Raw genomic sequence first — 16,169 nt, forward strand, 5'->3', positions numbered from 1 at the left:
TAGGCCTCTCAGTTCCTGTCCAACACACAGTTCACATGAGGTCTCTAACAGGTGAACTATAAATAAACTGTGCTAACTACAATGTGCATGATATTTTCTCTGTAAGACATGACTTCAATAACAGTTTCCGGCTTTAGATGAAGATCTCGATAATAGGATGTTTTGTGGTGTCGTGGGGCTGAACAATTTCGCCATTAAAACGATCATTTATTATGATAAACGATTTGATTAAAGGGTCTCTTACCTTGGTTACAGTAGGAAGACAGGCGCCTCACAGACACTTTTGCTCAGGTGTAGATGGCAGGCCCAAACCCTTTTGGAGGTAACGTGAGTGTATGGGACAGAGATTCAGAACATACAAAGCACAGGCGATAGCATAGCCACACAAGTCAGACACTCCTATAGCATAGAAGACATTGAATGCATTTTGTTTAAAAAACTGACAAGCTGATGCACAGTTCAGTCCACAGACACTTTAGTGGAAGACTGTTTTCATTGTGGTTTATAAGCACAAAAATAAAATAAATAAATGATATATACATACATTGAAGTAAAAGCATATTTTTACTGTACATATATTTATAATTTATATTATAGTTTATTCATTTATATAATATATAATAATGTAAGATTATTAATGTTATACAGTAAACAAAAAAGCCCCTGAAATTCTAAATGTGATGACAGAAAATGCCATAATAATCTATTCAGGCATAGTTATACATAGTATCATAAAATATGATTTGATGTTGATTTAATTTTATGGGGAGGAGGTTATATATTCTTAATCTAATTATTCAGATTACATTTTTTTTTAACATGTTTAGGAATAAAAATGCTCATGAAATTCAGATCCAGGGGGAAATTATTGCCCCTTCATGACAAGTTAATTTCTGACACTGATAGTTTTACTTTAATATTAGTTTATTTAACTTAATTTATAGTTTATTAAACTACATACAATTATAACAATTTCATATAGTTATGTTATAATTATGTTGTTAATTTGATATAATTTACATTATTGTTACTATTATTATAATTTCTCTATAGTGTACCTTGTATTCTAAATAATTCATATTTAAAGGAATATCAACAGCATGCCACAGATGCTGTCAATAGAGCTTATCTTGTATTTAACTCTGAATATTCCTTTAAATATAGTTAATGCTTTATACTTAAATTTACCTCTATACAAAAAGTGCATTTAAAATCTTTTTTAGTACATTGAAATAAGACCTAAAAAAAAAAACAAAAAAACAAAAAACAAAAGTGTAATACATGATAAAAGACACACTCCACTTTCAGTATTATACAGCATAAACTGAAATGTATTTTATGAATGTGTTCTCTGACAAGGGATAATCTTGTAATACTCTTGCCATTTATAAATGTGCCTAAAAGTCAATATAACGCAAGTCTGCATTTTATGCAATTGCACTTATTTTTTGTCAGACAAACATTAAGCAACAGTAACACACTGTGCTACTGAATAATCGCGTTTGATCATGTACGTTGGCTGTTCAGGTCTAGCGACCACTTCCTTTCCAGATAGCAGAAGCATGTATGCACATGATGTGGTCTCTGTGTGTGATGCATGTGATGTGATGGTAAAATCAGCAGCCACGTCACATGCAATCAGGTTTCCATTGGGCATGTGTGTCTTAACTGCTGCTTTGACTTTGCCCATGCTGAGCTCATTACCGCCATCTCCAATCCCTGCACACACACGTACATATCACAAACACAATTAATCCTGTTCCAAAGAGGTGACAAATCTAATTAAACTGCTCCCTGGTGCCAACCGAACTTATCATTAATTGGGAACAAAATTAGTGAATCAAGCACCGTGATCGTTAAAAGAGATTAGGAGATTCACTGCGTCAGAAAGAGGTCAGATTGAGCCAGAATCAGAACAAAATCTAATTCCATCTAATGACGTAGTTACAACACACAAAAGCCATGTTTGACGTGTAAGATACAAATAAAGTGTGTGATGTCTGCACCACTACCGTCACCAAATGGAATTGTAAAATAATTACTGTTTTCAAACAGAACACTCTCCCCATCTCTCATGGTTGATCAAAAAGATAGCCCTCCCCCAAACTCGACTTATTAGTTGAGTCAGTTTTGCTATGTCAGGCTGGTTGGGATGCTCAAACAAATAGAAGACCACTGTGTTTACACATTTTTAGGGAAATCATCTGACAAATGGCTTAAATATAGTTTTCTCTTTATATTAAAGGAATAGTTATCCCCCGCATAAATTCTGTCATCATTAACCCATCCTTTTGTTGTTCCAAACCTGTATGACTTTCTTCCATGGAACACAAAAGGACCATTCATTTCACCATTCATTTTCATTGCATCTTTTTTCCATACAAAAAAAATGAAAAGTAACTGAGATTGTAGTCCCTAACATAGACCTTTTTCATGCTAGCGCCATCTTTGATTTTTAATGGGAATGACAATGAGGCTGTGAGGGATAGACTTCAATGAGCCCTACGGCAGTTTAAAGTGTTTATGGATCATTCCGCGGACAAAACATTGATAAAATATCTGTCCAAGAACATTCAGTATACAAAGAACACCAGACAACATGAGTTGTGGGAAAATCTGATGTGATCTAGGAGCTTTTTAAAGGTTTATACTGTGCGTGCCAATGAAGAGACGGTAAAGTCTGTCCCTCACAGCCTCATTGTCATTCCCATTAAAAATCAAAGATGGCGCTAGCATGAATAAGGTCTAGTCTGCCTAACGTCCTTTTTGTTCAACAGAAGAAAGTTGGGAACAAAATGAGAGAGAGAATTTTCATTTTTGGGTGAACTATCCCTTTAAACTTGGATTGGAGAAGAAAGTTTAACATTGAAAAAAAAAAAAAAAAACTGCTCTATTTTTTACCTGTGGTAGTAATTCCAGCAATAGTGCTGGCAGTGGTGAAGAGATGTCTATTGAAATAATAGGCCTAATTGTACATTTCCAAGTTGGCAGTAAATAGTACTTTGTAAAAGAAGAAAAAAACATCAAAGTCTAAACAGTCTCTTTAAAAATGGGCAAGGATTAGGACATTGGGGCTCCAGAGACAAAGCAAAAGTAGTGGGGTTTGGGTGATCTTCTACCAAAAGATTACAATATTTCAATGAGGTCATCAATCGAGAGCACTTTGTTATAAATATTAAAAGATAAAATCAACTGTTCACAACAGTCAACAGCCAGTATTTGTGTTTGAATATTTTTAGATACTCAAGGGACATAGGAGGCCTTGTGACTATTAAGGAAATATATTGTTTGGGGGTTCTGGGGTATCCCCTGAGAGAACATTTTGAAAATGTAAAATTCCTAATGGACCATTTTTATATTTTCCTTAACATGAAAATCTACTAACAACAAACAATGTACAGCACAGTAGTGAAGCTTAAAAATACTGTTAGCTAAAGTTAAGTAACCTATAAATGGTCAGACTATTTTATTTATAAGTGCTTGTGACTTCTAGTGGGAGTAAATTGAATAGCAGCCTACACAGATTGTTGTATAAAAGTATATAACAGGTAGCCCACCCATAATAAGGAGCTCGGGCTATACAGTGCATCCAGAGAGTATTCACAGCGCTTCACTTTTTCCACATTTTGTTATGTTACAGCCTTATTCCAAAATGGATTAAATTCATTATTTTCCTCAAAATTCTACAAACAATACCCCATAATGACAACGTGAAAGAAGTTTGTTTGAAATCTTTGCAAATTTATTAAAAATAAAAAACGAACCAAAATCACATGTACATTTCACATGTATTCACAGCCTTTGCCATGACACTCAAAATTGAGCTCAGGTGCATCCTGTTTCCACTGATCATCCTTGAGATGCTTCTACAACTTGATTGGAGTCCACTTGTGGTAAATTCAGTTGATTGGACATGATTTGGAAAGGCACACACCTGTCTATATAAGGTCCCACAGTTAACAGTGCATGTCAGAGCACAAACCAAGCCATGAAGTCCAAGGATTTGTCTGTAGACCTCCAAGACAGGATTGTATCAAGGCACAGATCTGGGGAAGGGTACAGAAAAATTTCTGCATCATTGAAGGTCCCAATGAGCACAGTGGCCTCCATCATCCGTAAATGGAAGAAGTTTGGAACCACCAGGACTTTTCCTAGAGCTGGCCACCTGGCCAAACTGAGCGATCGGGGGAGAAGGGCCTTAGTTAGGGAGGTGACCAAGAACCCGATGGTCACTCTGACAGAGCTCCAGTATTTCTCTGTGGAGAGAGGAGAACCTTCCAGAAGAACAACCATCTCTGCAGCACTCCACCAATCAGGCCTGTATGGTAGAGTTGCCAGACGGAAGCCACTCCTCAGTAGAAGGCACATGACAGCCCGCCTGGGGTTTGCCAAAAGGCACCTGAAGGATTCTCAGACCATGAGAAACAAAAATTGAACTCTTTGGCCTGAATGGCAAGCGTCATGTCTGGAGGAAACCAGGCACCGCTCATCACCTGGCCAATACCACCCCTACAGTGAAGCATGGTGGTGGCAGCATCATGCTGTGGGGATGTTTTTCAGCGGCAGGAACTGGGAGACTAGTCAGGATCGAGGGAAAGATGAATGCAGCAATGTACAGAGACATCCTTGATGAAAACCTGCTCCAGAGCGCTCTGGACCTCAGACTGGGGCGAAGGTTCATCTTCTAACAGGACCACGACCCTAAGCACACAGCCAAGATAACAAAGGAGTGGCTCCTGGACAACTATGTGAATGTCCTTGAGTGGCCCAGCCAGAGCCCAGACTTGAACCCGATTGAACATCTCTGGAGAGATCTGAAAATGGCTGTGCACCGACGCTCCCCATCCAACCTGATGGAGCTTGAGAGGTCCTGCAAAGAAGAATGGGAGAAACTGCCCAAAAATGGGTGTGCCAAGCTTGTAGCATCATACTCAAAAAGACTTGAGGCTGTAATTGGTGCCAAAGGTGCTTCAACAAAGTACTGAGCAAAGGCTGTGAATACTTATGTGTTTTTTTTTCTTCCGTTTTTTTTCTTTAATAAATTTGCAAAGATTTCAAACAAACTTTTCACGTTGTCATTATGGGGTATTGTTTGTAGAATTGAGGAAAATAATGAATTTAATCCATTTTGGAATAAGGCTGTAACATAACAAAATGTGGAAAAAGTGAAGCGCTGTGAATAATTTGCGGATGCACTGTATGAGAATAGCAGGAAAATAATATTAATAATGTTACATTTATATATCAAGGAAATTATTATTCTAAAATTTAGTACAGTTTAAAGTGGGTTAAAAGGTCGAGCATGTTTCTTTGTATCCCATGAGCAGGCATATTTTGAATAGATGGGCACTCTGTGGAGCATTTAAACCTTTATGGGGCATTTTAACTAATGAGGTCATTATTCACGCCTTTCTGAATATGGTATTCGGCTTCGGGCACACCTCTTGTAAGTAGTAAGCTGGTATTCCATTCTGAACATAGCCATGGCACAGTATCATGGTATGGGTGTTTCTTCTGTATTCCAAAAGATGGTACACAAACTTAACCAATACAAAAGACTAATGGCATTGTCAGCCATATTCTATCACATCTGAACTAACTGAAGACCAACAGAAGGCAGAAGATGGAAATGAGATTGTGATTGAGTGTGAAGCAACATTACACCTGGGCTTAGTGGGATCTCCATCACAGCACAGAAAGTGAAGTGCTGAGTCAGGACCATTGCTCTGAAAACTTATTACTGGTACTGCAGTCTTTATCACACCTATTGGGAAACACACACACTCAGAAATCATGGTACATAACAATAACACTGTTTAATAACCATATGTAACCAAAGTTTCATCATCTATTAATTTTTATATTTTAATAACAACACTGAAATTGAGATAATTTTGCAAACTCATTGCTTTCCATCAACTATCATGTTAATGCACCCCTTCCAATGTCACAACTCGGCAACTCAGGTATCAGCAATTTCTGAGTTTCCCACTTGTGAATACGACTTTGCTTGGTCATTCATGTGCTCAGAACTCATAATAGACTCTATGTCCGGTCACTTATGTGTCTTTTTTACAAATGTAATTTGAAATGAAATACTCAACAAGCACATATGATAACTTTTGGCTATTCAGTGTAGCTGTTAAGTTGAAATCACAATATGGCACCTTCTCCATAGTGTCCCGCATGAAGTGCTGATTCATCTCCAAAGCCCATTCATCCGTCATGATGACCACCTCTTTACGGAGAGCTTGAAGCATAGCTGCCATGGAGATGGCTCCAGGTGGGCCATCGGTCTCTTCAGGGGGGTTGTGCATGTAGTGTTTGGGAAAGCCAGTGGTGATGAGTACGGAGGAGGAGTGGGAGTGGGAGAGAGAGAGAGACAGGTCTTGAGCAGCTCATCCTGCACAAACAGTGCCCGGATGCCCCTCGCACCTGCACTCCGCCAAGAAAGGATTGCAATTTATCAGACTCACAACATACAGAATTATCAAACATGTACAATAAGCAAACTTTTGGACACTTTAAGGGATAGTTCACCCAAATATGAAAATGTTCTCATGATTTACTCACCCTCCTGGCATCCCAGATGTGTATGACTTTCTTTCATCTGCTGAACACAAACAAAGATTTTTAGAAGAATATCTCTCAAGAGAATAGTGGCCAACATTTTTAAGCTCCAAAATCCAGTGGTTAAGTATCTAACAAACTAATATCTAAGTGCTTTTTTAAATTCTCCTTCCTGCCCAACTAGGTGGCGATATGCACAAAAAATGCAAATCACCAAAAACAAAAGAAGAAGGTAAAATTGAAAGTGGAGATTGCTATTAAAAAGGACTTAAATATCGATCTGTTTCTCACCCAAACGTATCATATCGCTTCTGATGATATTGACTTAAATGGACTAATTTTATGCTGCCTCTATGTTCTTTTTGGACCTATAACATTTTGTTACCCACTCACTTGCATAGTTAGGCCCTACAGAGCTGAAATATTCTTCTAAAAATCTTTGTTTGTGTTCAGCAGAAGAAAGTAAGTCACAAATCTTGAATAGCATGATGGTGAGTAAATGATGAGAGAACTTTCATTTTTGGGTGAACTATCCCTTTAATTCACACTTAAAAGTGTTTGAATGTAATTGGATTAGATATCAAACCAAGTGGCATCTACAACTGCAATCAAATTATGCTAGACTATTTCCTAGAACTAATTTAACTTTTTCTGGGACATTTTAGCAAGTACTTTTAACCAACTGTTCTCAAGGTGATTTTTAGTGGATGTATAACATTCACACAGGTGTACTAGCAGAGTAACCACAGGCATAGTTAATTACAATAACTATGGACATTTTGCAGAAAGTGTTAAAATACTTTGTGGTAATTTTCAACTGTATATCTATTGTTTTATTATTTAAGACCGAACAAACATCTTTTATCAAATGTTTTGCTTGAAATGTGTCTTTCAAATAAAATAAATGCGACTGGGTTTGATACTTTAATCTAATGCAAGCACATTCATACAAACAAATTCAAAAGTTTCAGGGCCACTGTACCTAGAATCTACATTAAACCGGAGTTCAGCAATATTGTGCTGTTTGATACCTGGGTCTTTAACAGCGAGCTCCTCAATTGCTTGAATTTGTTAAACAGATTACTTGCTTGCCATATTGTAATGCTGAGGATTCTGAGAGATGCACAATGTCAGTGGACAATGTTCTGGCTCAGGAGCATGAGGTGAATTAGTTTCTGCCTCCTGATTAGTGAGGAACATGCAGCCAAGGAGAGTGTCTGAACGTTAGAGGAGGCTCTGAGGACACATCAGAAACCAAAGGTCAACATTCAGAGTTCATTTCTGGCACACTGTGTAATGTAACTAGTTTTTGCCTCAAACAATGGCTGAAATATAACCTTACATGCAGCTCTTATCTCATGTTTAAAGGTAAAGCATGTCATTTTTCTAAAATGTTAAAATACTTTTATCCCAGTTTAATGTGCGGAGACAACTATAAGCCATTCATTGGTTGTTAAAAGTCACTGGCTCTGTGGCGCTTTCTAAACATTGCGGTTTCTTTGAGCTGTCCGAAATGTCGAATTCAGGCTCAACCAATGGTGTGGGTTTGGGGCGGGACTATCAGTTTGTCCAGACAATGCAAAACATGGGTGGGGCAGAGAGGGTGCAAGGAGTGCTTAAAAAACTTGTTTGGAAATTATCAATATTTTTGTAATTCTATTTTGTGAGGCAGAAGATACATGCTTCACCTTTAAAGGAATATTCCTGGTTCAGTAAAAGTTAAACTCAATCGACAGAATTTGTGGCATAATGATGATTACGAAAAAAAAATGTTTGACTCGTCCCTACTTAAAAAAAAAAAAAAAAAAAAGAAGCAAAAATCGAGGTTACAGTGAGGTACTTACAATGGAAGTGAATGGGGTCAATTTTTGGAGGGTTTAAAGGCAGAAATGTGAACCGATTAATTTTTAAAAAGCACACATGAATTTCTCTGTTAAAACGTGTGCATTATTTGAGCTGTAAAGTTGTTTAAATCATAGTTTTACAGACATTTTAAGGTTTTAGGGTTTACGGCATTATGTAGTCATGGCAACAAAGTTGCAAAACTGGCTATAACTATAAACAGAAAAGCTTAGCAAATTATTTTATCACACTTAAATCCTGTTAACACGAATATTCTTTACGTCTATTGGTTACACTTTTGAAACTGAGTATTTTAACGTTTACGGATTATCCTCCATTCACTTCCATTGTAAGTGCCTCACTATAACACAGATTTCTGCTTTTTTTAAAGAAAAGGAGGGACAAGTTGAAATAAATTTTTGTGGTAATCAACAATATTTCACAGCTTCTGTCGATTGAGCTTAACTTGTTTTGAACTCAAAATATTCCTTTAAGAGTCAAGTGGTCAATTTAATTTGTATAGGGCTTTTCACAACACACTTCGTTTTAAAGCAGCTTTACAGAAAATTATGCCATAACAGAAAATTATGCTGTGATGTTTTAAAGTTCTCATTGTGTGGTTTAAATGAATAAAGTGATTGAAAATCATACTCTTAAAATGTATTGTCTTTAGGCCCCCAGTCAAAAAGCTAAATGCGACTGTGGCAAGGAACACAAAACTCCGTAAGATGTTAGTTAATGGAGAAAAATAATCTTGGAGCGGATCCATGCTCAGCAGGGGAAGCCAGCTTCCCTTTGGCTATACAGCACAAGTACAAGTCTTGTTTTAAATAAACTGAGTAGATGTTGCAATATTAAAACAAAGGATTGTATATGAACATTAAGATTAATGATTAAGTGTCTTTGTAGTCCATCTAAGAGTACAAGTACAACTGACAAAATGCTGACATTAACTCTTAAGTTCATTGTATTCTAACTTCACAATATCTTTAGCTGAACCCAATTCTGAAAGCCTTACTGCAGCTCTGAACAGCCTCAACACCAGTGACGCCGCAGGTCCAGAACACAGGCACATCACCAGTACACACTTTTATTGGATCCCCATACTCCGGTTGGGACAGTTCATGGATGCCCAGCAGTTCTGTAAGAGGGAATCGAGAGAATGTTGAAAAGATCTTTAAAGAGGGTGAACAAATGTTTCCACCTCCAAGGCCCCAAAACTTTACTCAGTGCATGTATGATTAGACATGTTTTGCTCAAATGTACACAGCTGTTGTCTGGGGAGATATAGTGAAACTTCACCTGAAGGAAATCCGTTATTAGTCATTTCCTTCATGGAACTGCATGGTACTTTCACGTGAGGTAGTAAATTCTGCCGTTTTGCACAGTTGTTGGCTGATATTTAATTTTAAATGTTAGAAGCATAGATTTCTACAGTGGCCAAAAAAAGTATTTGGACACTTAAGATACATTTAAAAATGCATGAATGTCATTTCAATAGTTAACATAATTACAACTCACATGGGAATGGAAGTAAATAGGGCCAGTCTGTAAACATTAAAATACTGTTTTAAAAGTACAGCCACAAGATATAAAATGTATGCTTGTTAAAATTATTTTAGTGTAACAAAAATCGCTTACTAACCTCTTCTGTGTAAAATAATATACAATTTTACAACTTATAACGATTTAAAAACAAAGATTAAAAGAAACTTTACACCTCAAATAATACCCGATTTTTAACAGAAGAATTAATGTAAGTGCTTTTAATAAATTAATTTTATACCCTCCAAAAACTGGCTCCATTCATTTCTATTGTAAATGCCTCACTGTAACCTCTATTTTTGCTTCTTTTAAAGAAAAGGAGGGACGAGTGGAAATTATTATTGTGGTAATCTACATTATGCCATAAATGCTGTTGATTGACCTTAACTTTTATTGAACCCGGAATATTTATTTAATGTGATGAACTGCACCTGTGCTAGGACACCTGTCTGAACTTGACCTCCACTAAAAATCACCTTGGAACCAGTTGGTTAAAAGTAGTTATTACACCCACAAATCAAAATTCTCTCATGATTTAATGATTGTAGGAAGATAAACTAGGAATCTTTTTCACCAGCACACCATTCTCAAACACACAGTACTCTGGATAGACCTCTCTGAGTGGAAAACAAGACATGTTTATCTAACAACTCAGTTTGCAGTCAAATTGGGTGATTCTCACGAAACCTGCTTTTTTCGTGCGGACGACCCGGGTTCGATTCCACCTTTTGTCCCACTTTTCCCCATCCTGTCTCCTGTCTCCACTCTTAATATTTCCTTTAATACTACTTATATTAATAAAATGAATATAAAGGTTGATTTCCCTGCAGTGATTTGGTCACGGTGATGGTTGAGGAATTTAGAGAAAGGTTTGATCTGGGAAAATTAAACGAGGTTTTACTATAGTAATCTGGTAACCATAAATTAACCATGGTGTTACCACAGTAATATGGTGTTAGTAAAGTAACCATGTTTAATTTTGTGGTTACTTTGATTTTACTACAAAATGCCAAGTTGACACTATGGTTACTGTAGTAAAACCATGGTTATTTTCTGTAAGTGAAGGTTAGGTTTAGGTTTAGAGGTTGGTGTAGGATGTCTGTTGGGCTCTAAATAAACATGTTGCAGTGATGCCCCTATATTGCATGTTATTAATTAATAAGGGGTGCAAAAAGTATCCAACACTACTTGCACTTAGTGCAAAGAAGATGAGTTTTATTGCTATTTACATTTAGAGAAATTAGCCTCTGCTCTAAAGCTGCACTACAGAACTTTGTGCTCTCTAGCGACATGTGTGGTTGAAACTTAAAATGGCAAGCAATTTGTAGAAGAACGCTTTACGTGAGTTGTGTTTCGGCACTGCTCTTCTGCACGGGTGAATCTCATGGTTTGAGCTTACCTGGACATTGCCTGTGACCATGACTGAGAGATACTTGAGATACTCAGAGCCAGAATCATAATGTTTTATTTTAATGTTGATATTATGTTATTCTATTAAACATTTAAATCCGAAATATTACTTGCTTTGATAAAGATAATTACTTACATATTTTGAATGAATGAAAGAATTTGACACTTATAATGTTTTTCTGACACTACACTCAAAGCGCTTTTACATTGAAAACAAACCAGCACCAGTTACCTGCATATTTTAACCTTTGTGTTGTGTTCGTTTTGTGCCAACACATTTTGTGTTCCAGGTCAAAAATGACAAGTTTTGTACAGTTTTTTTATTTTTATTTTTTTATTTTTTTATTTTACATATTTTTAAAAAATATATTTTTTTTTTATTGATAGAAGCATTACTTGAACAGAGCTTATACCGGGCCAGTGGAGGGCACTCCCTGTGGGAAAATAAATAAATAAATATATAATAATTACATAATAAATTAATAACCACTTGCTTAATATGAACAAAATAGGTGTCATTTTAAAGCTTAGAATCTGTACTTTACAATGGATATAGCTGATTGCTTTTTAATTTTCTGTCAAATAAAAACTGTTTCATCATTTGCAAATTTGTTATCACAACAATTATATTCAGAGTTGGTAAAACCATACAAAATATGAGATAGCCATGTGTTATATATAGTTGAAAAGGTCTCAATTAGTACAATGCAATGAGCAAATTTGTTTCAAACTGCAGTGAGTATTAGTGTATGAAATTCCCACAGACACACATAAATATAATAAAGAGGAGTGGCTTTTTGTCACGTGTTTCCTTATTACTTCCTGAAGCAACATAGACAATAACATAGACAATGACATATTGTAACTTACAGCAGACTATCCCTATTCAAACGAGCCCAAACACAACATAATATGATAAGTAGGTCTTGAAATATTCCTTAAAGAGTTTACATGTTAAGACGATGCACAAAAGGGCACTAAACACACATTGTGTGTGTGTGTGTGTGTGTGCGTGTGTGTGTACACATGTCTGAGGACTTAAGAGTGTGCAAACACACATCCACATATGTGCTCATCTAAAGGATTGGAATGCTCCTGAATACTCAATATTTCTGTATTTTGAAGTCTAATCCAATTAATTTCCAATGGCCGGTTGTAAAAAGTGTAAGTGTACAAAGTGTAAAAAATTTAATAAAACCAATATAAAAATTATAATAATGTTTAATTATTCATTTCTTTAGCAGTAAAGTTATAATAGATAGATGGTTAAACACTAAAAAAATATATATATTATTCAATTATAGCCCAGATTGTTGTGCCAGACTGAAATGTGCAATGCAAACAGCGTAACACACACATAAACACAAGAATTAAGTAATTAAACATGCCATGACATCTGAACAAAATGAGTGTTGAACCCTTCAGACCTGCAGCAGTACCAGAGGTGTTGTTAATACCTGGTCTCTGCTGACGGATAATTCTCCACAGAGAACTCGGGGACAAACTCGCATACTAATTACTGTGCTCTATGTCAGCCAGACACTTTAAAGTTCGGCTGGTTAATGTTTTCAAGCTGTTGTAAACTAACTGTTGTAAACATTAATACGACAGCTAAGTGACCCATTTGAAATCATACCTGGCTTCACGTTTGCATGGGTGCTGTATTTCAGTCCTGTTGATAATCTGACAGCATGGGCAAGAAACCTTCTCATACCTGCACATTTAAACAGCACTGCAGAAAACAGTGTCATGAGTTACTTGACTGCAAGATTTGACATAGAAAGCAGGCCTGAAATTATTGAAAAGGTGAGCGCTTTTAAGGTGAAAGATTCCATCGCTCGTATTGGACAGTCAAGCATAATTTTTATTTTATTTACAGCTTGGCTTTGCTTTCCTTCCAGATTTCTGCATATCAGTAGTAGACAGCTCGTATGGCCATTAACTATATATATATTTATTTTACGTTTACGTTTATTTAAATGTAAAAGTGTTTATTTTAGGTATGTTTTTTTAAGAATAAATATTCCATGTAGCCTTAATATAATAAAAGTGCATGTATAAGAACTGTAAATGTTCATATAAGACCATAAAAAGTGCATATACAAGAACTGTAAAAATGTTTAAAATACTTGAAGATGAAGTCAGATCAGGAAGTGTTGTAACATCATCTATTAAACGATTTAGGAATTAGCTACAGTTGTGAAACCATACATGACCACCATGAGGTAACAGTAAAAAAAATAAATAAAAAATAAATAAATATAAAAAATACAATTTAAGAAAAAAAAATTATATATATATTTTAAATAAAGTATAATTTGACTTTAGGCTTGTAATTTGATTTTACTGGTATCATCTGAATGTTCTCTTGATTAAATTGAAATATAGCATCAACACTGTCTATCATGGTTGTACAATTATAAGCCTATGTTTTATGTTCTTTTATATTTGTTTCCAATTTATTTATTTATTAATTAAAATGTCCTCTATGTCTGTCATTTGAATTAAAAATATTTAAAATAAAAGGATTGGTGATGGCATAACAGTTATTTCGAACTTTAACATAGACCTGATCATGGAGACATTTTTAAATATTCAACTTGTGTTGCAAACGAACCCAGTAGGATGCAACAGCACCACTCTCCGTACTTGACACATAATTTACATACTCCATTAGATAAATTGTAGATTTATAAACTGCTTTACTTAACAGTGGAATGTGGGAATATTAATTTGACACACAATGCAAAAAAGACCATAAGTTGACAGTAATAATAAAAAAGTGTTAGAACCTATAAACTATAACGTGCTACACTGTAGAACAATACTCTGACTGGATGTTTATCAACTAATATTTACTGGAGATTCATAATTACGTCATATGCGTTCCCTTTTGTTGTGAACGCTCCATGATGACATCACAGGGAACGTGCGTATATTTTCTTCAATGACGTCTGAGTAAATGCTCCAATAACAGCAGTGCAGCGTATAGTGGGCCCCCTGAATAAATAAATAAATAAATAAATAAATGAATAAATAAATAAATAAATAAATGTATATATATATATATATATATATATATGTATATATATATATTTTTTTTTTTTAATGAGCGGCAATTGCACTTCCGTTACTGCTCACTGTTAAACACAATCACACTGTGCAGTCTCAGACATACCATGAAGTATACCATAAAGATCCTTTCCATGTTAATGTCTGATTTAACAATACAGCGACAATGGCATCAGAATTTCACTAACCCATTTGGGTCGATGTTGATCATTTGTGATGGCAGAAAGTCAACAGCTATTCCATTCCGTTTTTAGGACGCGGAAAGAGAGCCGAACACAAAGTGACCAGAACTGCACTACCTGAATTCAACGTGTGGGGGCGCCAAAGATCAAACGCAAGACAGAAACCCAAGAAACATTTATAAACTGTATAATTTAATATTTTCTCTCCATACAACACTCGCATGATTCATATACTGTTGTTCATATTCTTTTTAGATTATTGCTTTACAGTAAAATGCACTGGTTGGATACACCCATTGCTTGTAAGACAATACATTCATGTTACACACCAACATCTTATGTTTATAGTCATTTAAATATCTTCCCCTACACTTGTTTGGAAGAAAGTATCCTATATGCCAATCCACTCAGTGCAGAAGGTCACTCTTGAAGCAGCTGCGCATGTATCTGTGCATGTGTGTTTAATAAATAAAGACACTGTATGAGAAATTCTCTCATACTTGTGTGCATATTCATGCATAAGAGATTGCAGTCGTTTGAAGCATTTTCCTTTAAGTGTTTCCCCTTGGAAGAGGCATATAATGGGTTTTCAAGACGATTCGTGTGAGAGTGCTATACAACTGGCAACAAAGTCATGTACTCTGAAGTGACTTGAAACATTATCAAACCACCCCAGAGGCAGTAGTTTTAAAATACAATTAATGTAAAAAAATACAAATCTCTGTTCAAATATAATGATAGCATTTACATCAAGCATGGCACAAATTATTTGCAACCAAGTTTTAAAAGGTTGGTTCATCCAAAAATGAAAATTGTGTCATTTACTCACCTTCATCTTTTTTGTAATACAAAAGGCGAGATAATTTTTGAGAATTTGAGAATGTTCACATTACTCTTTTCCATACAATGAAAATATATGGTGAATGAGGCTGTCAAGCTCCAAAAATTACACAAAAAGCACCATAAAAGTATCATAATAGTTGTCCGGTATATTCCATGCCTTAAAAAGCCAAATCCAAATTTTGGTAGTTATTCACTTCGCAGTCCCTCTAATTCAGCATGTCAAGATTTTGCATCCTTTTTAACGTCTACATCAAACGTCATTGGTTCTTGTGTCTCGCCACTGACATCTAACCTGGTTCGACATGTTTTAAGGCACTATGCTTGAATCGAACGCAAGTGCAAATGAGATTTGAGCGCTACGAAGGAGGGGAAGATTATCAGTGAAAAGCAACTTAAATTTCAGCCTGTTCCTCACACAAAGCTATTGTATGGCAACATAGAATATAGTGTACAAGCTGTATGGAATGCTTTGACGGTTCTGTTTAGTCATTTTTGTAACTTGACAGCCCCAGTACCAATCCCCTTTCATTGTATAAAAAAGCATGTACATTCTGCTAAAAATCCACAGAACAAAGTCACTCAGATTTGGAACAGCATATGGGTGACTAAGTGAAGCCAGAATTTTAATTTTTGGGTGAACTATTCCTTTAGGATAGAATGCTGACAAAAACTTCAGTGTAGATTCAAATAAATATCTTATATATG

Source organism: Myxocyprinus asiaticus, chromosome 20 (assembly GCF_019703515.2).
Source record: "Myxocyprinus asiaticus isolate MX2 ecotype Aquarium Trade chromosome 20, UBuf_Myxa_2, whole genome shotgun sequence".
NCBI lineage: Eukaryota > Metazoa > Chordata > Actinopteri > Cypriniformes > Catostomidae > Myxocyprinus > Myxocyprinus asiaticus.